This window comes from Atractosteus spatula, unplaced genomic scaffold (genome assembly GCF_055471065.1).
Source record: "Atractosteus spatula isolate fAtrSpa1 unplaced genomic scaffold, fAtrSpa1.hap1 Scaffold_5, whole genome shotgun sequence".
NCBI lineage: Eukaryota > Metazoa > Chordata > Actinopteri > Semionotiformes > Lepisosteidae > Atractosteus > Atractosteus spatula.
The window spans coordinates 267,828-291,193 of record NW_028296879.1 but is presented as its reverse complement, the minus strand read 5'-3'; the positions used below and the strand labels follow the sequence as shown (position 1 = coordinate 291,193).

The 23,366-nt window shown below is 59.1% G+C and overlaps 17 non-coding genes across 17 annotated transcripts; all 17 read left to right on the top strand.

Moving 5' to 3' along the window:
• Positions 1-2,090: 2,090 nt before the first annotated feature.
• LOC148806509 (U2 spliceosomal RNA) lies at positions 2,091-2,274 on the top strand. The gene has a single exon (XR_016089604.1). It is a non-coding gene; the product is annotated as a U2 spliceosomal RNA (small nuclear RNA).
• A 785-nt stretch (positions 2,275-3,059) lies between these two features.
• LOC148806508 (U2 spliceosomal RNA) lies at positions 3,060-3,250 on the top strand. The gene has a single exon (XR_016089318.1). It is a non-coding gene; the product is annotated as a U2 spliceosomal RNA (small nuclear RNA).
• A 789-nt stretch (positions 3,251-4,039) lies between these two features.
• Positions 4,040-4,230, top strand: LOC148806507 (U2 spliceosomal RNA). Its single transcript, XR_016089317.1, has one exon. It is a non-coding gene; the product is annotated as a U2 spliceosomal RNA (small nuclear RNA).
• A 5,776-nt stretch (positions 4,231-10,006) lies between these two features.
• LOC148806506 (U2 spliceosomal RNA) lies at positions 10,007-10,202 on the top strand. Its single transcript, XR_016089590.1, has one exon. It is a non-coding gene; the product is annotated as a U2 spliceosomal RNA (small nuclear RNA).
• Positions 10,203-10,985: 783 nt separating this feature from the next.
• Positions 10,986-11,176, top strand: LOC148806505 (U2 spliceosomal RNA). Its single transcript, XR_016089316.1, has one exon. It is a non-coding gene; the product is annotated as a U2 spliceosomal RNA (small nuclear RNA).
• A 795-nt stretch (positions 11,177-11,971) lies between these two features.
• On the top strand, positions 11,972-12,162 carry LOC148806504 (U2 spliceosomal RNA). Its single transcript, XR_016089315.1, has one exon. It is a non-coding gene; the product is annotated as a U2 spliceosomal RNA (small nuclear RNA).
• A 789-nt stretch (positions 12,163-12,951) lies between these two features.
• LOC148806503 (U2 spliceosomal RNA) lies at positions 12,952-13,142 on the top strand. Its single transcript, XR_016089313.1, has one exon. It is a non-coding gene; the product is annotated as a U2 spliceosomal RNA (small nuclear RNA).
• A 787-nt stretch (positions 13,143-13,929) lies between these two features.
• LOC148806502 (U2 spliceosomal RNA) lies at positions 13,930-14,120 on the top strand. The gene has a single exon (XR_016089312.1). It is a non-coding gene; the product is annotated as a U2 spliceosomal RNA (small nuclear RNA).
• Positions 14,121-14,921: 801 nt separating this feature from the next.
• Positions 14,922-15,112, top strand: LOC148806501 (U2 spliceosomal RNA). Its single transcript, XR_016089311.1, has one exon. It is a non-coding gene; the product is annotated as a U2 spliceosomal RNA (small nuclear RNA).
• Positions 15,113-15,901: 789 nt separating this feature from the next.
• On the top strand, positions 15,902-16,092 carry LOC148806500 (U2 spliceosomal RNA). Its single transcript, XR_016089310.1, has one exon. It is a non-coding gene; the product is annotated as a U2 spliceosomal RNA (small nuclear RNA).
• A 787-nt stretch (positions 16,093-16,879) lies between these two features.
• On the top strand, positions 16,880-17,070 carry LOC148806499 (U2 spliceosomal RNA). Its single transcript, XR_016089309.1, has one exon. It is a non-coding gene; the product is annotated as a U2 spliceosomal RNA (small nuclear RNA).
• A 799-nt stretch (positions 17,071-17,869) lies between these two features.
• Positions 17,870-18,060, top strand: LOC148806498 (U2 spliceosomal RNA). The gene has a single exon (XR_016089308.1). It is a non-coding gene; the product is annotated as a U2 spliceosomal RNA (small nuclear RNA).
• Positions 18,061-18,855: 795 nt separating this feature from the next.
• On the top strand, positions 18,856-19,046 carry LOC148806497 (U2 spliceosomal RNA). Its single transcript, XR_016089307.1, has one exon. It is a non-coding gene; the product is annotated as a U2 spliceosomal RNA (small nuclear RNA).
• A 783-nt stretch (positions 19,047-19,829) lies between these two features.
• Positions 19,830-20,020, top strand: LOC148806496 (U2 spliceosomal RNA). The gene has a single exon (XR_016089551.1). It is a non-coding gene; the product is annotated as a U2 spliceosomal RNA (small nuclear RNA).
• Positions 20,021-20,809: 789 nt separating this feature from the next.
• Positions 20,810-21,000, top strand: LOC148806495 (U2 spliceosomal RNA). Its single transcript, XR_016089306.1, has one exon. It is a non-coding gene; the product is annotated as a U2 spliceosomal RNA (small nuclear RNA).
• Positions 21,001-21,799: 799 nt separating this feature from the next.
• On the top strand, positions 21,800-21,990 carry LOC148806494 (U2 spliceosomal RNA). Its single transcript, XR_016089305.1, has one exon. It is a non-coding gene; the product is annotated as a U2 spliceosomal RNA (small nuclear RNA).
• A 789-nt stretch (positions 21,991-22,779) lies between these two features.
• LOC148806493 (U2 spliceosomal RNA) lies at positions 22,780-22,970 on the top strand. The gene has a single exon (XR_016089304.1). It is a non-coding gene; the product is annotated as a U2 spliceosomal RNA (small nuclear RNA).
• Positions 22,971-23,366: the final 396 nt, after the last annotated feature.

The window sequence follows — 23,366 nt, the reverse complement described above, 5'->3', positions numbered from 1 at the left end:
TTTTAAGAAAGGGGACAAGGAGGACCTGGAAAACTGGAGGCCGATCCAATTGCTCTGCACTGACTATAAGATCCTGGCCAGGGTGCTGAGTAGGCGGCTGAGGAAGGTGATGCCGGGTCTGGTCTGCAGGGATCAGACCTGCAGTGTGGAAGGAAGGAAACTAGCCTGGAATCTCCAGTTGGTGAGAGACATCATTGAATGGGTGGAGGAAAGGGGCTTGGAGCTCATTCTGGTAAGCTTAGATCAAAGTAAAGCCTTTGACAGAGTGTGTCATCCCTTCCTTTGGGAGGTTTTAAAGAGACTAGGGATTGGTGGAACTTTTATCCGATGGCTCAGGATTTTATATAACGGGGTCATCTCAAGGGTATGTGTGAATGGAAGGTTGGGGATGGGGTTCGTGGTTAGCCGTGGGGTGAGGCAGGGGTGTCCCTTGTCCCCGCTCCTCTACGTGCTATACCTGGAGCCCTTTTTGCGACGAATCCAGAGTGACCCTTGGGTGGAGGGTGTACTAGTCCCGGGTAGCGGTGGAGCACAGGCAAAGTTGATGGCTTACGCAGACGATGTAACTTTGTTTCTTACCACTGACAGGTCTCTCACTCGGGTTCTGCAGATAGCGGACGCCATGGCTGCAGGAACGGGTGCACTGCTTAATCTCAGCAAGTGCACCGTCAAATATTTTGGCAGATGGAAGAACAGGCAGGATGTGGTAGGAGGTCTCAAACTAGAGACAGGGCCCGTGAAGATCTTGGGGGTCAGTTTCCATACTGCTGACTCTGCCACAATTAACTGGAGGAGTAAGATCTCAAAAGTGAATCAGAAGTTAGGTTTGTGGCAGAGTAGGCATTTGACACTGGTAGGAAAAGTCCTGGTAGTGAAGGTGGATATATTGCCGTTGCTCATCCATCTGGCCTGTGTTTTCCCGCTGCCTCCCAGGTTCCGTAGAGAGCTGGTGAGGACCATCTTCCGCTTCGTTTGGGGCGGAGGATATGAGTACATCAAGCGGGTGGACATGCACAGGCCGGTGGAGGAAGGAGGTCGGGCGGTGCCGGACCTGCCGGTGAAATTGGACTCACTTTTCATCTCGGGGCTGTGCAGACTTCTGAAGGAGAGTCCGGACCACCTGTGCGTCCCCTTTGCACACTTGTGGTTTGCCTCTGCAGTAAAACATTTGGTAGTGTGGACAAACACAACACCTAAGGCAGAAAGGCTGCCATGGTATTATAAACATGCGGTACAATGGCTAAAAAAGCACCCGGATGCTAAGGAAGGTACAGCACTGCTGGACCACAAGGCACTGTACCAGCTGGCTACTGCAAAGGAGGAGCCGGCTATTGTGGGGGTTCCGGGAGAGGTGTGGAGGCAGACGCAATCGGTAGGGCTGGAGAATAAGCTGAAGGACCTCAATTGGTTGGTGGTGTGGAACAGACTTCCAGTCCGAGAGACTTTACACAGACATGGTCTCTCCAGGCAGGACAAGTGCCCACGCACTGACTGCCAAGAAACCGAGTCCATCGCACACGTTTTATGGGATTGTGGGTTTGCACAGAGGGTATGGGACCAGTGTGGGGGCCTTTTAACGCAGGTGAAACTAGACTTTGTGGTGTCCAGACAAGTTATACTGCGGGGAATCCCAAAAACAAGGAGATGGGGGATCAATTTTTTGTTATGGCTGGTGATCAGTTTTGTAAAATATCATCTGTGGGCATCACGCAAAGACCTCACTGAGCATGGGGTCAGTGGAGCACCAGCCGCTGTCGTGCATAAAGTGAAATATGATATAGCATGTCGGGTAAAATGGGATATTCTGAGGTGGGGTTTTGCGGCAGCCAAGGAGAGGTGGAAGGGGCTATTTTCGTTGGGGTGATTATTATGTTTTGTATAGTAAAAGTCGGTATGGTTTTGGTGAATGTTTTGTTTTTTCAGATGTGGGGGTGGGTTTTGATTTGCATTTGAGGCGGGGTTAAGGAAATTGTATTTTGCTTGGGTTTTCAGAGGTGTGGGTTTTTGAATGTTGTTTTTCTGTGTTTTTTGAGTAACATGTGGGTTGATTTTTTTGTGTGATGGGTCTTTTTTGCTGTTTTGTATGTTTTATACGTTTCTAATAAAAAAAAAAAAAAAAAATCTGTTCTTATCAGTTTAATATCTGATACGTCCCCCATCGGGGGACCACATATTAAACGGATTTTTGGAACAGGGAGCTGGATCAGGAGCTTGCTCCGTCCTCTCCACGCATCGGCCCGGTATTGCAGCGCCTCCGGGAACGGTGCACTACCTTCTCTCAGCGGTGAAAAGACAGACGTAGCTAGCAAGCAAGCGAGGTGGACCGGAGCTCCTTCCTCTCCGGTCTCGTCTCTCGTCCATCTGTGTGTCTCTGTGTCTCTCTCTCTCCCCCTCCCCGTTCCCGTGCTCCCTCCGTGCACTTTCCCGCGCCTCGACTCTCTCGGCAAGCAGGCCGGCCCCCTTTTCGGCTCCCGTGCGTTTTCCCTCCAAAAAACTTAGTTTTTTCCTCCTTTTTCCAGGGAGGCAGGCGTGGCTTGTGTGTGTGTGTGTGTGTGTGTGTGTGTGTGTGTGTGTGTGTGTGTGTGTGTCCCCGTCCTTGCAGGCGGGCCCCTTTCGACAGCCGGCCGTTTTCCCTCCAAAAAACTTAGTATATACACCTTTTCTTTCTTTTTTTCGGCAGGCAGGCAGGTGTGTGTGTGTCCCCGTCCCTCCCGAGAGAGCGCTGCCCCTTGCCTCTGCCCGCAGGTGCCGACGGTCCGCTTTCGCTTGCAGCTCACTCGGCACGGCTGCTGCTGGTGGGAGGGGCCTAAGCTAAGGAGGCCGGCCGGCTGGCGCCCCCCGCGGCTGCGGTCGTTGTCGGGCCGTTGACAGGAGATCAAAGAGCAGGGCCCCCGCCCGGGACTGGCGGGCAGGCAGGCGAGCAAGCAGGCAGGCAAGAGAGGGGGAGAGCGGAGTCCGGGCGGCCGGCAGCCGCGTGCGGACCGGGCTCCAGAGGCGTCGGCCTGCGCCGCTGCGCGCCAGCCGGACGCCCGCGCGCCCGCCCAAGGCCGGCGTCGGGCATCGCTTCTCGGCCTTTTGGCTAAGATCAAGTGTAGTATCTGTTCTTATCAGTTTAATATCTGATACGTCCCCCATCGGGGGACCACATATTAAACGGATTTTTGGAACAGGGAGCTGGATCAGGAGCTTGCTCCGTCCTCTCCACGCATCGGCCCGGTATTGCAGCGCCTCCGGGAACGGTGCACTACCTTCTCTCAGCGGTGAAAAGACAGACGTAGCTAGCAAGCAAGCGAGGTGGACCGGAGCTCCTTCCTCTCCGGTCTCGTCTCTCGTCCATCTGTGTGTCTCTGTGTCTCTCTCTCTCCCCCTCCCCGTTCCCGTGCTCCCTCCGTGCACTTTCCCGCGCCTCGACTCTCTCGGCAAGCAGGCCGGCCCCCTTTTCGGCTCCCGTGCGTTTTCCCTCCAAAAAACTTAGTTTTTTCCTCCTTTTTCCAGGGAGGCAGGCGTGGCTTGTGTGTGTGTGTGTGTGTGTGTGTGTGTGTGTGTGTGTGTGTGTGTGTGTGTGTGTCCCCGTCCTTGCAGGCGGGCCCCTTTCGACAGCCGGCCGTTTTCCCTCCAAAAAACTTAGTATATACACCTTTTCTTTCTTTTTTTCGGCAGGCAGGCAGGTGTGTGTGTGTCCCCGTCCCTCCCGAGAGAGCGCTGCCCCTTGCCTCTGCCCGCAGGTGCCGACGGTCCGCTTTCGCTTGCAGCTCACTCGGCACGGCTGCTGCTGGTGGGAGGGGCCTAAGCTAAGGAGGCCGGCCGGCTGGCGCCCCCCGCGGCTGCGGTCGTTGTCGGGCCGTTGACAGGAGATCAAAGAGCAGGGCCCCCGCCCGGGACTGGCGGGCAGGCAGGCGAGCAAGCAGGCAGGCAAGAGAGGGGGAGAGCGGAGTCCGGGCGGCCGGCAGCCGCGTGCGGACCGGGCTCCAGAGGCGTCGGCCTGCGCCGCTGCGCGCCAGCCGGACGCCCGCGCGCCCGCCCAAGGCCGGCGTCGGGCATCGCTTCTCGGCCTTTTGGCTAAGATCAAGTGTAGTATCTGTTCTTATCAGTTTAATATCTGATACGTCCCCCATCGGGGGACCACATATTAAACGGATTTTTGGAACAGGGAGCTGGATCAGGAGCTTGCTCCGTCCTCTCCACGCATCGGCCCGGTATTGCAGCGCCTCCGGGAACGGTGCACTACCTTCTCTCAGCGGTGAAAAGACAGACGTAGCTAGCAAGCAAGCGAGGTGGACCGGAGCTCCTTCCTCTCCGGTCTCGTCTCTCGTCCATCTGTGTGTCTCTGTGTCTCTCTCTCTCCCCCTCCCCGTTCCCGTGCTCCCTCCGTGCACTTTCCCGCGCCTCGACTCTCTCGGCAAGCAGGCCGGCCCCCTTTTCGGCTCCCGTGCGTTTTCCCTCCAAAAAACTTAGTTTTTTCCTCCTTTTTCCAGAGAGGCAGGCGTGGCTTGTGTGTGTGTGTGTGTGTGTGTGTGTGTGTGTGTGTGTGTGTGTGTGTGTGTGTCCCCGTCCTTGCAGGCGGGCCCCTTTCGACAGCCGGCCGTTTTCCCTCCAAAAAACTTAGTATATACACCTTTTCTTTCTTTTTTTCGGCAGGCAGGCAGGTGTGTGTGTGTCCCCGTCCCTCCCGAGAGAGCGCTGCCCCTTGCCTCTGCCCGCAGGTGCCGACGGTCCGCTTTCGCTTGCAGCTCACTCGGCACGGCTGCTGCTGGTGGGAGGGGCCTAAGCTAAGGAGGCCGGCCGGCTGGCGCCCCCCGCGGCTGCGGTCGTTGTCGGGCCGTTGACAGGAGATCAAAGAGCAGGGCCCCCGCCCGGGACTGGCGGGCAGGCAGGCGAGCAAGCAGGCAGGCAAGAGAGGGGGAGAGCGGAGTCCGGGCGGCCGGCAGCCGCGTGCGGACCGGGCTCCAGAGGCGTCGGCCTGCGCCGCTGCGCGCCAGCCGGACGCCCGCGCGCCCGCCCAAGGCCGGCGTCGGGCATCGCTTCTCGGCCTTTTGTCGAAGATCGGGGAGAGGATTGCGACCGGAACAACGACCTGCGGACCAGGATTTGCCTGTGGACTTCATTTTGACTTTTGGATTTCCTTGATTGTGTGGATTGCCTTGGATTTTCTTTGCGTCTGGACTGGAGGGGACTCTTCGAGGAGCTGGCCTGGAGGCCTCCTCCAGGATGGCGGAAGGGTTGGACTCCTTCGACCGGCCCGGGGAGGCTCCCAGGCTGAAATGGACTTTGCGTTTTCGTTGGATGCGTGGAGGAGAACCGCCCGGGAGACGTGAGTTCGAAGACTATGTTTTGTTTGGGTGTTTGGGCCTACGGGCAGAGGAGATTCTGTGTGCACAAGGGAATAGGCCTCTAAAGTATATGGACGTTACTTTGAGAGACGAGGAGATCTATAAGAGGGTGTCTGCAAGATACATGGACAAGAAGGATGAGCAGTTTGTGAGGGATTTTGAAGTGTTGGGCTGCTACCATGACAATTTTCGGGTGGTAATTGTACATTTGTATGATCCCTTTTTGGGTGACGACGATGTTACAGCGTTTTTGCTTCGACATGTTTCTGTTATCGGCCAGCCGGAGAGAATTCTGGATAGCCGTAATGTTTGGGCCGGGAAGCGGAAGTACAGGGTGAAACTGCGTTCGGACGCACGAGGGGCAGGGGGCTTTCACCACCCCCCGGCATCCTTTTCGCTTGGAGCTAGTAGGGCATATCTCTATTATCAGAATCAGCCCAAGTTTTGTAGGCGATGTCGTGGTTTCGGACATCAGGCTGCTGAGTGCCGCGGGAATGAGTGCGTAGTGTGTGGAGCATTTGGACACGTCGCAAGGGAGTGCCGGAAGAAAGTGTGCACCTTGTGTGAGACGGAAGGACATTTGTTCAAGAATTGTGTGTGGAGGGATGTGCAAAGAGCGAGGGAGTATGACGAAGGACTATTGAGGGTGGATGGAGAGGAGGAGGAGGAAGCTGCTCCGGTGATTGTGGAGGAAGTTGCTGGCGGGGTGATGGAAGTAGTTCCGGCTCCTGCGGATGTGCAGGAGGCCGTGCTTCCGCAGGAAGTGGGGCAAGGCCTGGCTGACCCGGAGCCGGAAGAGGAGATTGCAACAGTTCCGGAGACGGCGGAAAGCGAGCAGGAGCAGGGGAAAGCATTGGCCAAGCGACGGCATGAGGAGGTCGAGAGTGATTCTGGGGCGGAGGAGGAGAAGAAGGTGAGGGAGGATCCGGTGGAGGAGTTTCTGGAGGTGCACGGGGAGGAACGACGGCTGCCAGAGATGGAGATGGAGGTGGAGGCGGAGGGGTCGGGAGACACGTTTGGTGAGGAGTCGCCGGCTCCGGTACGGAGGAGGGGCAGGGCTTCTTTGAGGGCCATGTCGGTGGCCCCGGACGTGGCTGATTCGACTTCTGGGGAGGATATTCCACACTGTTCCGCATCGGGTGGATACTCACCTGTGTCAGACATTTCGGACAGTTCCACCTCCAGCCAGTCCAATGGCTCGGAGAGAGAGACAGATCTTGATCCGCCATGAGCCTTCTCGTTCGAACAGTTAATGCGAGAGGCTTGAAGGACATAGTGAAGAGGACTGCGGTCTTTAAGTTCTTAAGAGAACAAAGGTTTGATGTGTGCTTCCTACAGGAAGTGCACTTGGCTGGGGAAGGAGACATTCGTCGTTTTACAAAGGACTGGGGTGACTTGAAATCTCGGTGGAGTGTGGGGGGAGTGTATTCGGCAGGGGTGGGTATTGTTTTTGGGAGCACGGTGGTGGAAGAAACTGAGTTCTTTGTTGTAAGTCCGGGGAGAGTGATTGTGGTGGATGGGGTGTGGGCGGGTACTAAGATTCGTTTAATTTGTGTTTATGCACCTGCAGAGCGCAGTGCAAGGAGGGGTTTTTTTTCTGATTTGGCGCCTTGGTGTACCACGAACCGGCGTGTTTTTCTGGGGGGTGATTTTAATGAGGATATTTTGTCCCGGACCACGGGGGCGATTGAACTTAGTCGCTTGTTGCGTGATTTTGAGTTACGGGACAGTTTTATAGGTCACTTCTCTGCCTTTCCGGTTACATGGAGGAATTCCAGGGGTGTGGGAAGGAGACTAGACTACGTGTTTGTGTCTTCCGGTATCCCGGTTCGAAAGGTCAAGGTGTCACCTGTTTGGTTTTCGGACCATGTTATTGTTGATGTGGAGATGGGTGATGTGAGTGTTTGCTATGGGAAGGGTGTGTGGAAGCTTAACACGGCTGTTTTGCGAGAGCATGATTACTTCTTGTTAATCAGAGGCAAGCTGCAGCTATGGTTGGCCCAAAAGAGTACTCGGCCTGCCTTGCTTGACTGGTGGGAAGGCCTAAAGCGCAGACTTAAAATGGTTTCGCAGCAGTATTGCTCCTTGCGGGCGCACAGGGAGAACAGGGAGGTATGGCGCTTGCAGAGTGCGCTGCAGAAGATTTATGAGCAAGGGAACAGCGGTCTGGCTTTTGACTTCCAGGCAGCCCAGGAGTTGAAGGTACAACTAAAGGGGATTTACGGGAGGAAGGCACGGGATTTTCTGTTCCGTGTACGGGACAGGGTTATGGAACCATTGGAGGAGGTGACTGGTCAGTTGTTTCGGTCGGTGAGGGCAAAGCAAGGGAGGAGGGTTTTTGAGGGTATCCGGGTGAGTCCGGATACGGTTGTTAAGTCTGCAGAAGGTATGGTGGAGGCTGCGGCCCGGTATTATGAAGCCTGTTTTAAAGAGGAAGTCACAAACACAGACCACATGGAGGAGATCGTTAATGTGGTATTGAATAGATCTGATGCACAGGAGATGGAAGGGATGGACGCCAGGATCAGTTTGTTGGAAGTGGAAAGTGCAGCGCGCAGTCTAGGTAAAGGCAAAGTTCCTGGCATTGATGGGCTGCCCGTTGAATTTTATCTGGCCTTTTGGGACCTGCTTGGTCCGGTTCTGGTGGAGGTTTTTGAAGAAATTTTAGGTGGGCGGGGTTTATGCGAATCGATGCGGCAGGGGGTTTTGGCCTTGCTTTTTAAAAAGGGGGATCCCTTGGACCTGGGAAACTGGAGGCCGATACAATTGCTTTGTGTCGACTATAAGATCCTTGCTAAGGTCCTGAGCACAAGATTACGACAGGTTTTGTCGATCCTGATTCACCCTGACCAGACGTGCGGTGTGGCTGGACGATCAATTTTTTGGAACCTGCGACTTGTCAGGGACGCAATTGCCTGGGTGGAGGATCGGCGTCTACCTCTGCTGGTTGTGAGTTTGGACCAGGAAAAGGCCTTTGACAAGGTCCACCTCCCTTTTCTGTGGATGGTGCTGTCTAGGGCAGGCCTGAGACCACAGTTTGTGGACTGGCTGAAATTGCTATACTGCAACGTTGGTTTTCGGGTCTGTATTAATGGACACCTGGGGGAGAAGGTTAGGATAGGGAGAGGGGTGCGGCAGGGATGTCCTTTGTCGCCCCTTTTGTATATTTTATATTTGGAACCCTTGCTTACCTTGATTAGAACTAATAGCAGGGTGGATGGTTTGTGTGTGCCAGGGAATGGAGGGCGTCAGACAAAGCTTGCCGCATATGCCGATGATATCACCTTGCTGTTGAGCTCGGAATCTGGTCTGCAATATGCCTTGGAGACGGTGGACATCTTTGGCCGGGCGACAGGTTCCAGGGTTAATCGGGACAAGAGTGTGGTAAAAGTGTTTGGGTTTTGGCGGAATAAGGCTGAGGTGGTGGGGGTTTTGAAGGCAGAGCTTGGGCCCGTAAAGATTTTGGGGGTGGATTTTGGATCCGGTGGTTTGGGGCAACAGAATTGGGAGGCACTGATGAACCGGGTTAGTCGTAAATTAGGTATGTGGAGAGCTCGGCAGTTATCGTATATTGGGAAGGTGATGGTCCTGAAGCTGGATATCCTCCCAATGTTGGTTTTTTTGGCGCACGTCTTTCCGGTCCCTGTGGGTTATACCAAGCAGCTCACGAGGTTAGCCTTCCAATTTATTTGGAATGGGAAGTACGAATACATAAAGCGGATAGACATGTATAGGGGCACTCACCAGGGTGGGCGGGCTGTCCCGGATCTCCCCTTAAAACTTAACGCGATTTTTGTAGCGGGTGTGTGTGGGGCTGTATACGGGGAGGTGCAGCATGAGCATCAGTTGTTCGCTAGGTTCTGGTTCTCGTGGGCGGCACGACCCTTGTGCAGCTGGACGAACGCCTTTCCCAAGGCAGAACAACAGCCGTGGTTTTATAGGCTGGCGACTACCTGGCTGAAAAGGTATTCCGGGGCCAAGGTGGATGAGGGATGTATGCAGCACCGGGTTCTGTATGAGCGGGCGAGAGAGGTGTGTGTGCGGAAGGAGTATCCAAGGATTACGGTGTCGGAGCAGCGTTGGAGATTCCTTCACCACAAGGGTCTCCCTAACAGAATGAAGGACCTAAATTGGTTGTGTGGGTGGCAGAGGCTCTCTGTGCGGGAGGTCATGTGCCAACATAGACTGACGAGGTCTCCGGTGTGCCCGAGAATTGGATGTTCCGCGGTGGAATCCATCGCTCACGTGTTCTGGGGTTGTGGGGTCGCACAGGCTGTTTGGGTTCAGCATCGACCCCTTTTTGCGGGATTGTGGGCAAATTTTACTTTGACTGCGCATATGGTTTTATGGGGATGGCAGTCGGTTGTGGGTGGTGGGAGAACCAATTTTTTATTATGGTTGCTGGTGTGCCTGATTAAAATGGTTTTGTGGGATTGCAGGAACCACTTAGTGAGATATGGGGCTGATGTGGGTGTGCAGGGGATAAGTGGGCGGATCAGGCACGAATTACGTGTACTGCAGAGACAGGATTATAGGAGATGGGGTTACCATGCGGCTAAAGAGCGGTGGAAGACCCTTTTGGAGTTAGACTGAAGACGGGTTGGTTTTCGGTGTTTTTGGTTTTGTGCTGTTCTTGTGTTGTTTTGTGCTGTATTGTGATGCTTTGTGATGACTTGTTCTCTTTTGTACTTTAATTAAAAAACAAAAAAAAAAAAAAAATCTGTTCTTATCAGTTTAATATCTGATACGTCCCCCATCGGGGGACCACATATTAAACGGATTTTTGGAACAGGGAGCTGGATCAGGAGCTTGCTCCGTCCTCTCCACGCATCGGCCCGGTATTGCAGCGCCTCCGGGAACGGTGCACTACCTTCTCTCAGCGGTGAAAAGACAGACGTAGCTAGCAAGCAAGCGAGGTGGACCGGAGCTCCTTCCTCTCCGGTCTCGTCTCTCGTCCATCTGTGTGTCTCTGTGTCTCTCTCTCTCCCCCTCCCCGTTCCCGTGCTCCCTCCGTGCACTTTCCCGCGCCTCGACTCTCTCGGCAAGCAGGCCGGCCCCCTTTTCGGCTCCCGTGCGTTTTCCCTCCAAAAAACTTAGTTTTTTCCTCCTTTTTCCAGGGAGGCAGGCGTGGCTTGTGTGTGTGTGTGTGTGTGTGTGTGTGTGTGTGTGTGTGTGTGTGTGTGTCCCCGTCCTTGCAGGCGGGCCCCTTTCGACAGCCGGCCGTTTTCCCTCCAAAAAACTTAGTATATACACCTTTTCTTTCTTTTTTTCGGCAGGCAGGCAGGTGTGTGTGTGTCCCCGTCCCTCCCGAGAGAGCGCTGCCCCTTGCCTCTGCCCGCAGGTGCCGACGGTCCGCTTTCGCTTGCAGCTCACTCGGCACGGCTGCTGCTTGTGGGAGGGGCCTAAGCTAAGGAGGCCGGCCGGCTGGCGCCCCCCGCGGCTGCGGTCGTTGTCGGGCCGTTGACAGGAGATCAAAGAGCAGGGCCCCCGCCCGGGACTGGCGGGCAGGCAGGCGAGCAAGCAGGCAGGCAAGAGAGGGGGAGAGCGGAGTCCGGGCGGCCGGCAGCCGCGTGCGGACCGGGCTCCAGAGGCGTCGGCCTGCGCCGCTGCGCGCCAGCCGGACGCCCGCGCGCCCGCCCAAGGCCGGCGTCGGGCATCGCTTCTCGGCCTTTTGGCTAAGATCAAGTGTAGTATCTGTTCTTATCAGTTTAATATCTGATACGTCCCCCATCGGGGGACCACATATTAAACGGATTTTTGGAACAGGGAGCTGGATCAGGAGCTTGCTCCGTCCTCTCCACGCATCGGCCCGGTATTGCAGCGCCTCCGGGAACGGTGCACTACCTTCTCTCAGCGGTGAAAAGACAGACGTAGCTAGCAAGCAAGCGAGGTGGACCGGAGCTCCTTCCTCTCCGGTCTCGTCTCTCGTCCATCTGTGTGTCTCTGTGTCTCTCTCTCTCCCCCTCCCCGTTCCCGTGCTCCCTCCGTGCACTTTCCCGCGCCTCGACTCTCTCGGCAAGCAGGCCGGCCCCCTTTTCGGCTCCCGTGCGTTTTCCCTCCAAAAAACTTAGTTTTTTCCTCCTTTTTCCAGGGAGGCAGGCGTGGCTTGTGTGTGTGTGTGTGTGTGTGTGTGTGTGTGTGTGTGTGTGTGTGTGTGTGTGTGTGTGTGTCCCCGTCCTTGCAGGCGGGCCCCTTTCGACAGCCGGCCGTTTTCCCTCCAAAAAACTTAGTATATACACCTTTTCTTTCTTTTTTTCGGCAGGCAGGCAGGTGTGTGTGTGTCCCCGTCCCTCCCGAGAGAGCGCTGCCCCTTGCCTCTGCCCGCAGGTGCCGACGGTCCGCTTTCGCTTGCAGCTCACTCGGCACGGCTGCTGCTGGTGGGAGGGGCCTAAGCTAAGGAGGCCGGCCGGCTGGCGCCCCCCGCGGCTGCGGTCGTTGTCGGGCCGTTGACAGGAGATCAAAGAGCAGGGCCCCCGCCCGGGACTGGCGGGCAGGCAGGCGAGCAAGCAGGCAGGCAAGAGAGGGGGAGAGCGGAGTCCGGGCGGCCGGCAGCCGCGTGCGGACCGGGCTCCAGAGGCGTCGGCCTGCGCCGCTGCGCGCCAGCCGGACGCCCGCGCGCCCGCCCAAGGCCGGCGTCGGGCATCGCTTCTCGGCCTTTTGGCTAAGATCAAGTGTAGTATCTGTTCTTATCAGTTTAATATCTGATACGTCCCCCATCGGGGGACCACATATTAAACGGATTTTTGGAACAGGGAGCTGGATCAGGAGCTTGCTCCGTCCTCTCCACGCATCGGCCCGGTATTGCAGCGCCTCCGGGAACGGTGCACTACCTTCTCTCAGCGGTGAAAAGACAGACGTAGCTAGCAAGCAAGCGAGGTGGACCGGAGCTCCTTCCTCTCCGGTCTCGTCTCTCGTCCATCTGTGTGTCTCTGTGTCTCTCTCTCTCCCCCTCCCCGTTCCCGTGCTCCCTCCGTGCACTTTCCCGCGCCTCGACTCTCTCGGCAAGCAGGCCGGCCCCCTTTTCGGCTCCCGTGCGTTTTCCCTCCAAAAAACTTAGTTTTTTCCTCCTTTTTCCAGGGAGGCAGGCGTGGCTTGTGTGTGTGTGTGTGTGTGTGTGTGTGTGTGTGTGTGTGTGTGTGTGTGTGTGTGTCCCCGTCCTTGCAGGCGGGCCCCTTTCGACAGCCGGCCGTTTTCCCTCCAAAAAACTTAGTATATACACCTTTTCTTTCTTTTTTTCGGCAGGCAGGCAGGTGTGTGTGTGTCCCCGTCCCTCCCGAGAGAGCGCTGCCCCTTGCCTCTGCCCGCAGGTGCCGACGGTCCGCTTTCGCTTGCAGCTCACTCGGCACGGCTGCTGCTTGTGGGAGGGGCCTAAGCTAAGGAGGCCGGCCGGCTGGCGCCCCCCGCGGCTGCGGTCGTTGTCGGGCCGTTGACAGGAGATCAAAGAGCAGGGCCCCCGCCCGGGACTGGCGGGCAGGCAGGCGAGCAAGCAGGCAGGCAAGAGAGGGGGAGAGCGGAGTCCGGGCGGCCGGCAGCCGCGTGCGGACCGGGCTCCAGAGGCGTCGGCCTGCGCCGCTGCGCGCCAGCCGGACGCCCGCGCGCCCGCCCAAGGCCGGCGTCGGGCATCGCTTCTCGGCCTTTTGGCTAAGATCAAGTGTAGTATCTGTTCTTATCAGTTTAATATCTGATACGTCCCCCATCGGGGGACCACATATTAAACGGATTTTTGGAACAGGGAGCTGGATCAGGAGCTTGCTCCGTCCTCTCCACGCATCGGCCCGGTATTGCAGCGCCTCCGGGAACGGTGCACTACCTTCTCTCAGCGGTGAAAAGACAGACGTAGCTAGCAAGCAAGCGAGGTGGACCGGAGCTCCTTCCTCTCCGGTCTCGTCTCTCGTCCATCTGTGTGTCTCTGTGTCTCTCTCTCTCCCCCTCCCCGTTCCCGTGCTCCCTCCGTGCACTTTCCCGCGCCTCGACTCTCTCGGCAAGCAGGCCGGCCCCCTTTTCGGCTCCCGTGCGTTTTCCCTCCAAAAAACTTAGTTTTTTCCTCCTTTTTCCAGGGAGGCAGGCGTGGCTTGTGTGTGTGTGTGTGTGTGTGTGTGTGTGTGTGTGTGTGTGTGTGTGTGTGTGTCCCCGTCCTTGCAGGCGGGCCCCTTTCGACAGCCGGCCGTTTTCCCTCCAAAAAACTTAGTATATACACCTTTTCTTTCTTTTTTTCGGCAGGCAGGCAGGTGTGTGTGTGTCCCCGTCCCTCCCGAGAGAGCGCTGCCCCTTGCCTCTGCCCGCAGGTGCCGACGGTCCGCTTTCGCTTGCAGCTCACTCGGCACGGCTGCTGCTGGTGGGAGGGGCCTAAGCTAAGGAGGCCGGCCGGCTGGCGCCCCCCGCGGCTGCGGTCGTTGTCGGGCCGTTGACAGGAGATCAAAGAGCAGGGCCCCCGCCCGGGACTGGCGGGCAGGCAGGCGAGCAAGCAGGCAGGCAAGAGAGGGGGAGAGCGGAGTCCGGGCGGCCGGCAGCCGCGTGCGGACCGGGCTCCAGAGGCGTCGGCCTGCGCCGCTGCGCGCCAGCCGGACGCCCGCGCGCCCGCCCAAGGCCGGCGTCGGGCATCGCTTCTCGGCCTTTTGGCTAAGATCAAGTGTAGTATCTGTTCTTATCAGTTTAATATCTGATACGTCCCCCATCGGGGGACCACATATTAAACGGATTTTTGGAACAGGGAGCTGGATCAGGAGCTTGCTCCGTCCTCTCCACGCATCGGCCCGGTATTGCAGCGCCTCCGGGAACGGTGCACTACCTTCTCTCAGCGGTGAAAAGACAGACGTAGCTAGCAAGCAAGCGAGGTGGACCGGAGCTCCTTCCTCTCCGGTCTCGTCTCTCGTCCATCTGTGTGTCTCTGTGTCTCTCTCTCTCCCCCTCCCCGTTCCCGTGCTCCCTCCGTGCACTTTCCCGCGCCTCGACTCTCTCGGCAAGCAGGCCGGCCCCCTTTTCGGCTCCCGTGCGTTTTCCCTCCAAAAAACTTAGTTTTTTCCTCCTTTTTCCAGGGAGGCAGGCGTGGCTTGTGTGTGTGTGTGTGTGTGTGTGTGTGTGTGTGTGTGTGTGTGTGTGTGTGTGTGTGTGTGTGTGTGTCCCCGTCCTTGCAGGCGGGCCCCTTTCGACAGCCGGCCGTTTTCCCTCCAAAAAACTTAGTATATACACCTTTTCTTTCTTTTTTTCGGCAGGCAGGCAGGTGTGTGTGTGTCCCCGTCCCTCCCGAGAGAGCGCTGCCCCTTGCCTCTGCCCGCAGGTGCCGACGGTCCGCTTTCGCTTGCAGCTCACTCGGCACGGCTGCTGCTGGTGGGAGGGGCCTAAGCTAAGGAGGCCGGCCGGCTGGCGCCCCCCGCGGCTGCGGTCGTTGTCGGGCCGTTGACAGGAGATCAAAGAGCAGGGCCCCCGCCCGGGACTGGCGGGCAGGCAGGCGAGCAAGCAGGCAGGCAAGAGAGGGGGAGAGCGGAGTCCGGGCGGCCGGCAGCCGCGTGCGGACCGGGCTCCAGAGGCGTCGGCCTGCGCCGCTGCGCGCCAGCCGGACGCCCGCGCGCCCGCCCAAGGCCGGCGTCGGGCATCGCTTCTCGGCCTTTTGGCTAAGATCAAGTGTAGTATCTGTTCTTATCAGTTTAATATCTGATACGTCCCCCATCGGGGGACCACATATTAAACGGATTTTTGGAACAGGGAGCTGGATCAGGAGCTTGCTCCGTCCTCTCCACGCATCGGCCCGGTATTGCAGCGCCTCCGGGAACGGTGCACTACCTTCTCTCAGCGGTGAAAAGACAGACGTAGCTAGCAAGCAAGCGAGGTGGACCGGAGCTCCTTCCTCTCCGGTCTCGTCTCTCGTCCATCTGTGTGTCTCTGTGTCTCTCTCTCTCCCCCTCCCCGTTCCCGTGCTCCCTCCGTGCACTTTCCCGCGCCTCGACTCTCTCGGCAAGCAGGCCGGCCCCCTTTTCGGCTCCCGTGCGTTTTCCCTCCAAAAAACTTAGTTTTTTCCTCCTTTTTCCAGGGAGGCAGGCGTGGCTTGTGTGTGTGTGTGTGTGTGTGTGTGTGTGTGTGTGTGTGTGTGTGTGTGTGTGTGTCCCCGTCCTTGCAGGCGGGCCCCTTTCGACAGCCGGCCGTTTTCCCTCCAAAAAACTTAGTATATACACCTTTTCTTTCTTTTTTTCGGCAGGCAGGCAGGTGTGTGTGTGTCCCCGTCCCTCCCGAGAGAGCGCTGCCCCTTGCCTCTGCCCGCAGGTGCCGACGGTCCGCTTTCGCTTGCAGCTCACTCGGCACGGCTGCTGCTTGTGGGAGGGGCCTAAGCTAAGGAGGCCGGCCGGCTGGCGCCCCCCGCGGCTGCGGTCGTTGTCGGGCCGTTGACAGGAGATCAAAGAGCAGGGCCCCCGCCCGGGACTGGCGGGCAGGCAGGCGAGCAAGCAGGCAGGCAAGAGAGGGGGAGAGCGGAGTCCGGGCGGCCGGCAGCCGCGTGCGGACCGGGCTCCAGAGGCGTCGGCCTGCGCCGCTGCGCGCCAGCCGGACGCCCGCGCGCCCGCCCAAGGCCGGCGTCGGGCATCGCTTCTCGGCCTTTTGGCTAAGATCAAGTGTAGTATCTGTTCTTATCAGTTTAATATCTGATACGTCCCCCATCGGGGGACCACATATTAAACGGATTTTTGGAACAGGGAGCTGGATCAGGAGCTTGCTCCGTCCTCTCCACGCATCGGCCCGGTATTGCAGCGCCTCCGGGAACGGTGCACTACCTTCTCTCAGCGGTGAAAAGACAGACGTAGCTAGCAAGCAAGCGAGGTGGACCGGAGCTCCTTCCTCTCCGGTCTCGTCTCTCGTCCATCTGTGTGTCTCTGTGTCTCTCTCTCTCCCCCTCCCCGTTCCCGTGCTCCCTCCGTGCACTTTCCCGCGCCTCGACTCTCTCGGCAAGCAGGCCGGCCCCCTTTTCGGCTCCCGTGCGTTTTCCCTCCAAAAAACTTAGTTTTTTCCTCCTTTTTCCAGGGAGGCAGGCGTGGCTTGTGTGTGTGTGTGTGTGTGTGTGTGTGTGTGTGTGTGTGTGTGTGTGTGTGTGTCCCCGTCCTTGCAGGCGGGCCCCTTTCGACAGCCGGCCGTTTTCCCTCCAAAAAACTTAGTATATACACCTTTTCTTTCTTTTTTTCGGCAGGCAGGCAGGTGTGTGTGTGTCCCCGTCCCTCCCGAGAGAGCGCTGCCCCTTGCCTCTGCCCGCAGGTGCCGACGGTCCGCTTTCGCTTGCAGCTCACTCGGCACGGCTGCTGCTTGTGGGAGGGGCCTAAGCTAAGGAGGCCGGCCGGCTGGCGCCCCCCGCGGCTGCGGTCGTTGTCGGGCCGTTGACAGGAGATCAAAGAGCAGGGCCCCCGCCCGGGACTGGCGGGCAGGCAGGCGAGCAAGCAGGCAGGCAAGAGAGGGGGAGAGCGGAGTCCGGGCGGCCGGCAGCCGCGTGCGGACCGGGCTCCAGAGGCGTCGGCCTGCGCCGCTGCGCGCCAGCCGGACGCCCGCGCGCCCGCCCAAGGCCGGCGTCGGGCATCGCTTCTCGGCCTTTTGGCTAAGATCAAGTGTAGTATCTGTTCTTATCAGTTTAATATCTGATACGTCCCCCATCGGGGGACCACATATTAAACGGATTTTTGGAACAGGGAGCTGGATCAGGAGCTTGCTCCGTCCTCTCCACGCATCGGCCCGGTATTGCAGCGCCTCCGGGAACGGTGCACTACCTTCTCTCAGCGGTGAAAAGACAGACGTAGCTAGCAAGCAAGCGAGGTGGACCGGAGCTCCTTCCTCTCCGGTCTCGTCTCTCGTCCATCTGTGTGTCTCTGTGTCTCTCTCTCTCCCCCTCCCCGTTCCCGTGCTCCCTCCGTGCACTTTCCCGCGCCTCGACTCTCTCGGCAAGCAGGCCGGCCCCCTTTTCGGCTCCCGTGCGTTTTCCCTCCAAAAAACTTAGTTTTTTCCTCCTTTTTCCAGGGAGGCAGGCGTGGCTTGTGTGTGTGTGTGTGTGTGTGTGTGTGTGTGTGTGTGTGTGTGTGTGTGTGTGTGTGTGTGTGTGTCCCCGTCCTTGCAGGCGGGCCCCTTTCGACAGCCGGCCGTTTTCCCTCCAAAAAACTTAGTATATACACCTTTTCTTTCTTTTTTTCGGCAGGCAGGCAGGTGTGTGTGTGTCCCCGTCCCTCCCGAGAGAGCGCTGCCCCTTGCCTCTGCCCGCAGGTGCCGACGGTCCGCTTTCGCTTGCAGCTCACTCGGCACGGCTGCTGCTGGTGGGAGGGGCCTAAGCTAAGGAGGCCGGCCGGCTGGCGCCCCCCGCGGCTGCGGTCGTTGTCGGGCCGTTGACAGGAGATCAAAGAGCAGGGCCCCCGCCCGGGACTGGCGGGCAGGCAGGCGAGCAAGCAGGCAGGCAAGAGAGGGGGAGAGCGGAGTCCGGGCGGCCGGCAGCCGCGTGCGGACCGGGCTCCAGAGGCGTCGGCCTGCGCCGCTGCGCGCCAGCCGGACGCCCGCGCGCCCGCCCAAGGCCGGCGTCGGGCATCGCTTCTCGGCCTTTTGGCTAAGATCAAGTGTAGTATCTGTTCTTATCAGTTTAATATCTGATACGTCCCCCATCGGGGGACCACATATTAAACGGATTTTTGGAACAGGGAGCTGGATCAGGAGCTTGCTCCGTCCTCTCCACGCATCGGCCCGGTATTGCAGCGCCTCCGGGAACGGTGCACTACCTTCTCTCAGCGGTGAAAAGACAGACGTAGCTAGCAAGCAAGCGAGGTGGACCGGAGCTCCTTCCTCTCCGGTCTCGTCTCTCGTCCATCTGTGTGTCTCTGTGTCTCTCTCTCTCCCCCTCCCCGTTCCCGTGCTCCCTCCGTGCACTTTCCCGCGCCTCGACTCTCTCGGCAAGCAGGCCGGCCCCCTTTTCGGCTCCCGTGCGTTTTCCCTCCAAAAAACTTAGTTTTTTCCTCCTTTTTCCAGGGAGGCAGGCGTGGCTTGTGTGTGTGTGTGTGTGTGTGTGTGTGTGTGTGTGTGTGTGTGTGTGTGTGTGTGTGTGTGTCCCCGTCCTTGCAGGCGGGCCCCTTTCGACAGCCGGCCGTTTTCCCTCCAAAAAACTTAGTATATACACCTTTTCTTTCTTTTTTTCGGCAGGCAGGCAGGTGTGTGTGTGTCCCCGTCCCTCCCGAGAGAGCGCTGCCCCTTGCCTCTGCCCGCAGGTGCCGACGGTCCGCTTTCGCTTGCAGCTCACTCGGCACGGCTGCTGCTGGTGGGAGGGGCCTAAGCTAAGGAGGCCGGCCGGCTGGCGCCCCCCGCGGCTGCGGTCGTTGTCGGGCCGTTGACAGGAGATCAAAGAGCAGGGCCCCCGCCCGGGACTGGCGGGCAGGCAGGCGAGCAAGCAGGCAGGCAAGAGAGGGGGAGAGCGGAGTCCGGGCGGCCGGCAGCCGCGTGCGGACCGGGCTCCAGAGGCGTCGGCCTGCGCCGCTGCGCGCCAGCCGGACGCCCGCGCGCCCGCCCAAGGCCGGCGTCGGGCATCGCTTCTCGGCCTTTTGGCTAAGATCAAGTGTAGTATCTGTTCTTATCAGTTTAATATCTGATACGTCCCCCATCGGGGGACCACATATTAAACGGATTTTTGGAACAGGGAGCTGGATCAGGAGCTTGCTCCGTCCTCTCCACGCATCGGCCCGGTATTGCAGCGCCTCCGGGAACGGTGCACTACCTTCTCTCAGCGGTGAAAAGACAGACGTAGCTAGCAAGCAAGCGAGGTGGACCGGAGCTCCTTCCTCTCCGGTCTCGTCTCTCGTCCATCTGTGTGTCTCTGTGTCTCTCTCTCTCCCCCTCCCCGTTCCCGTGCTCCCTCCGTGCACTTTCCCGCGCCTCGACTCTCTCGGCAAGCAGGCCGGCCCCCTTTTCGGCTCCCGTGCGTTTTCCCTCCAAAAAACTTAGTTTTTTCCTCCTTTTTCCAGGGAGGCAGGCGTGGCTTGTGTGTGTGTGTGTGTGTGTGTGTGTGTGTGTGTGTGTGTGTGTGTGTGTGTCCCCGTCCTTGCAGGCGGGCCCCTTTCGACAGCCGGCCGTTTTCCCTCCAAAAAACTTAGTATATACACCTTTTCTTTCTTTTTTTCGGCAGGCAGGCAGGTGTGTGTGTGTCCCCGTCCCTCCCGAGAGAGCGCTGCCCCTTGCCTCTGCCCGCAGGTGCCGACGGTCCGCTTTCGCTTGCAGCTCACTCGGCACGGCTGCTGCTTGTGGGAGGGGCCTAAGCTAAGGAGGCCGGCCGGCTGGCGCCCCCCGCGGCTGCGGTCGTTGTCGGGCCGTTGACAGGAGATCAAAGAGCAGGGCCCCCGCCCGGGACTGGCGGGCAGGCAGGCGAGCAAGCAGGCAGGCAAGAGAGGGGGAGAGCGGAGTCCGGGCGGCCGGCAGCCGCGTGCGGACCGGGCTCCAGAGGCGTCGGCCTGCGCCGCTGCGCGCCAGCCGGACGCCCGCGCGCCCGCCCAAGGCCGGCGTCGGGCCGCTTCTCGGCCTTTTGGCTAAGATCAAGTGTAGTATCTGTTCTTATCAGTTTAATATCTGATACGTCCCCCATCGGGGGACCACATATTAAACGGATTTTTGGAACAGGGAGCTGGATCAGGAGCTTGCTCCGTCCTCTCCACGCATCGGCCCGGTATTGCAGCGCCTCCGGGAACGGTGCACTACCTTCTCTCAGCGGTGAAAAGACAGACGTAGCTAGCAAGCAAGCGAGGTGGACCGGAGCTCCTTCCTCTCCGGTCTCGTCTCTCGTCCATCTGTGTGTCTCTGTGTCTCTCTCTCTCCCCCTCCCCGTTCCCGTGCTCCCTCCGTGCACTTTCCCGCGCCTCGACTCTCTCGGCAAGCAGGCCGGCCCCCTTTTCGGCTCCCGTGCGTTTTCCCTCCAAAAAACTTAGTTTTTTCCTCCTTTTTCCAGGGAGGCAGGCGTGGCTTGTGTGTGTGTGTGTGTGTGTGTGTGTGTGTGTGTGTGTGTGTGTGTGTGTGTGTGTCCCCGTCCTTGCAGGCGGGCCCCTTTCGACAGCCGGCCGTTTTCCCTCCAAAAAACTTAGTATATACACCTTTTCTTTCTTTTTTTCGGCAGGCAGGCAGGTGTGTGTGTGTCCCCGTCCCTCCCGAGAGAGCGCTGCCCCTTGCCTCTGCCCGCAGGTGCCGACGGTCCGCTTTCGCTTGCAGCTCACTCGGCACGGCTGCTGCTTGTGGGAGGGGCCTAAGCTAAGGAGGCCGGCCGGCTGGCGCCCCCCGCGGCTGCGGTCGTTGTCGGGCCGTTGACAGGAGATCAAAGAGCAGGGCCCCCGCCCGGGACTGGCGGGCAGGCAGGCGAGCAAGCAGGCAGGCAAGAGAGGGGGAGAGCGGAGTCCGGGCGGCCGGCAGCCGCGTGCGGACCGGGCTCCAGAGGCGTCGGCCTGCGCCGCTGCGCGCCAGCCGGACGCCCGCGCGCCCGCCCAAGGCCGGCGTCGGGCATCGCTTCTCGGCCTTTTGGCTAAGATCAAGTGTAGTATCTGTTCTTATCAGTTTAATATCTGATACGTCCCCCATCGGGGGACCACATATTAAACGGATTTTTGGAACAGGGAGCTGGATCAGGAGCTTGCTCCGTCCTCTCCACGCATCGGCCCGGTATTGCAGCGCCTCCGGGAACGGTGCACTACCTTCTCTCAGCGGTGAAAAGACAGACGTAGCTAGCAAGCAAGCGAGGTGGACCGGAGCTCCTTCCTCTCCGGTCTCGTCTCTCGTCCATCTGTGTGTCTCTGTGTCTCTCTCTCTCCCCCTCCCCGTTCCCGTGCTCCCTCCGTGCACTTTCCCGCGCCTCGACTCTCTCGGCAAGCAGGCCGGCCCCCTTTTCGGCTCCCGTGCGTTTTCCCTCCAAAAAACTTAGTTTTTTCCTCCTTTTTCCAGGGAGGCAGGCGTGGCTTGTGTGTGTGTGTGTGTGTGTGTGTGTGTGTGTGTGTGTGTGTGTGTGTGTGTGTGTGTGTGTGTGTCCCCGTCCTTGCAGGCGGGCCCCTTTCGACAGCCGGCCGTTTTCCCTCCAAAAAACTTAGTATATACACCTTTTCTTTCTTTTTTTCGGCAGGCAGGCAGGTGTGTGTGTGTCCCCGTCCCTCCCGAGAGAGCGCTGCCCCTTGCCTCTGCCCGCAGGTGCCGACGGTCCGCTTTCGCTTGCAGCTCACTCGGCACGGCTGCTGCTGGTGGGAGGGGCCTAAGCTAAGGAGGCCGGCCGGCTGGCGCCCCCCGCGGCTGCGGTCGTTGTCGGGCCGTTGACAGGAGATCAAAGAGCAGGGCCCCCGCCCGGGACTGGCGGGCAGGCAGGCGAGCAAGCAGGCAGGCAAGAGAGGGGGAGAGCGGAGTCCGGGCGGCCGGCAGCCGCGTGCGGACCGGGCTCCAGAGGCGTCGGCCTGCGCCGCTGCGCGCCAGCCGGACGCCCGCGCGCCCGCCCAAGGCCGGCGTCGGGCATCGCTTCTCGGCCTTTTGGCTAAGATCAAGTGTAGTATCTGTTCTTATCAGTTTAATATCTGATACGTCCCCCATCGGGGGACCACATATTAAACGGATTTTTGGAACAGGGAGCTGGATCAGGAGCTTGCTCCGTCCTCTCCACGCATCGGCCCGGTATTGCAGCGCCTCCGGGAACGGTGCACTACCTTCTCTCAGCGGTGAAAAGACAGACGTAGCTAGCAAGCAAGCGAGGTGGACCGGAGCTCCTTCCTCTCCGGTCTCGTCTCTCGTCCATCTGTGTGTCTCTGTGTCTCTCTCTCTCCCCCTCCCCGTTCCCGTGCTCCCTCCGTGCACTTTCCCGCGCCTCGACTCTCTCGGCAAGCAGGCCGGCCCCCTTTTCGGCTCCCGTGCGTTTTCCCTCCAAAAAACTTAGTTTTTTCCTCCTTTTTCCAGGGAGGCAGGCGTGGCTTGTGTGTGTGTGTGTGTGTGTGTGTGTGTGTGTGTGTGTGTGTGTGTGTGTGTGTGTCCCCGTCCTTGCAGGCGGGCCCCTTTCGACAGCCGGCCGTTTTCCCTCCAAAAAACTTAGTATATACACCTTTTCTTTCTTTTTTTCGGCAGGCAGGCAGGTGTGTGTGTGTCCCCGTCCCTCCCGAGAGAGCGCTGCCCCTTGCCTCTGCCCGCAGGTGCCGACGGTCCGCTTTCGCTTGCAGCTCACTCGGCACGGCTGCTGCTGGTGGGAGGGGCCTAAGCTAAGGAGGCCGGCCGGCTGGCGCCCCCCGCGGCTGCGGTCGTTGTCGGGCCGTTGACAGGAGATCAAAGAGCAGGGCCCCCGCCCGGGACTGGCGGGCAGGCAGGCGAGCAAGCAGGCAGGCAAGAGAGGGGGAGAGCGGAGTCCGGGCGGCCGGCAGCCGCGTGCGGACCGGGCTCCAGAGGCGTCGGCCTGCGCCGCTGCGCGCCAGCCGGACGCCCGCGCGCCCGCCCAAGGCCGGCGTCGGGCATCGCTTCTCGGCCTTTTGGCTAAGATCAAGTGTAGTATCTGTTCTTATCAGTTTAATATCTGATACGTCCCCCATCGGGGGACCACATATTAAACGGATTTTTGGAACAGGGAGCTGGATCAGGAGCTTGCTCCGTCCTCTCCACGCATCGGCCCGGTATTGCAGCGCCTCCGGGAACGGTGCACTACCTTCTCTCAGCGGTGAAAAGACAGACGTAGCTAGCAAGCAAGCGAGGTGGACCGGAGCTCCTTCCTCTCCGGTCTCGTGTCTCTCGTCCATCTGTGTGTCTCTGTGTCTCTCTCTCTCCCCCTCCCCGTTCCCGTGCTCCCTCCGTGCACTTTCCCGCGCCTCGACTCTCTCGGCAAGCAGGCCGGCCCCCTTTTCGGCTCCCGTGCGTTTTCCCTCCAAAAAACTTAGTTTTTTCCTCCTTTTTCCAGGGAGGCAGGCGTGGCTTGTGTGTGTGTGTGTGTGTGTGTGTGTGTGTGTGTGTGTGTGTGTGTGTGTGTGTGTCCCCGTCCTTGCAGGCGGGCCCCTTTCGACAGCCGGCCGTTTTCCCTCCAAAAAACTTAGTATATACACCTTTTCT